General features: G+C 54.7%; 1 protein-coding gene across 1 annotated transcript in view; it reads right to left on the bottom strand.

The window, feature by feature from the left end:
- The window catches only part of SLC39A11 (solute carrier family 39, member 11), a gene marked incomplete at both ends in the record, with an annotated part of 26549 nt that overhangs the window by 16815 nt on the left and 8944 nt on the right, over positions 1 to 790 (bottom strand). The gene's annotated exons all lie outside the window — the stretch shown is intronic.

Here is a 790-nt window from a genome sequence, read left to right as displayed (position 1 = left end):
CTTCCCCCACGCTGCCGTGTCCCAACGCAGAGACGGCCATGAGCCGTCAGGAAGAACCGCATTTTGTGGTACAACTGTTTAACCACCCTGTTGGGAAACCGCAGCTTCGGGCAGCTGATCAAACACACCCCGGGCCCCATCCAGCACCTTCCAACAAGGGCGGTCACCGCGGGTGAGCAGGGGAAAAAAAGCAGGGCTTGATGGCAACCAACTCCCAAGGGCTTTGGCTGCGCCACAGCAGCCCCCGGCTCCCACCGCACCCTGCGAAGGGTCCGGGAGCCCCGAGAAGAGCCAGGAGACAGGCAGGCAGAGGGCCCAGAGCAGGGGAGGCTTTCAGCTGCCCAGCGCTGCCATCGTGTCATTCATTTGTTCTTTACTTGTTTGACAGCCCGGTAACATCAAGCAATTTTCTTCACAGCTGAGGATGCGTTTGTACCTGTTACGAGGCTCAGAAAGCGCAGGAGCGGAGAAGGCTGATGATACGGCTCCCCCGGACACGGCTCTGCAGACAGAAGTCCCACGCTCCTCATAACCACTGATAATCCCCCCTCCCGCTAAAGTAAATTACAAATTTAAACAGCTTTGGAAGTTTTTGAAAGGACCTTTCCTGACTAAGCCACTCTTGTGTCTTCAGCTGTAAAAATCCAACAGCTTCCGATTTCTGTGTTTCTGTCAATAATACTCTCGGATGCTTCACTCCAGTTAGAAGCATTTAGAGGGCTGGCAGCTCCGCAGATTAAACCGCTGGGCTGAGACAGAAGGTCACAGGTGAACCGTTTGCAAAGTGTTG

This window comes from Buceros rhinoceros, unplaced genomic scaffold (assembly GCF_000710305.1).
Source record: "Buceros rhinoceros silvestris isolate BGI_N320 unplaced genomic scaffold, ASM71030v1 scaffold25484, whole genome shotgun sequence".
Taxonomy (NCBI): domain Eukaryota; kingdom Metazoa; phylum Chordata; class Aves; order Bucerotiformes; family Bucerotidae; genus Buceros; species Buceros rhinoceros.
Note: the sequence above shows the minus strand (reverse complement) of the source record. Positions and strands in the feature narration are given on the sequence as shown.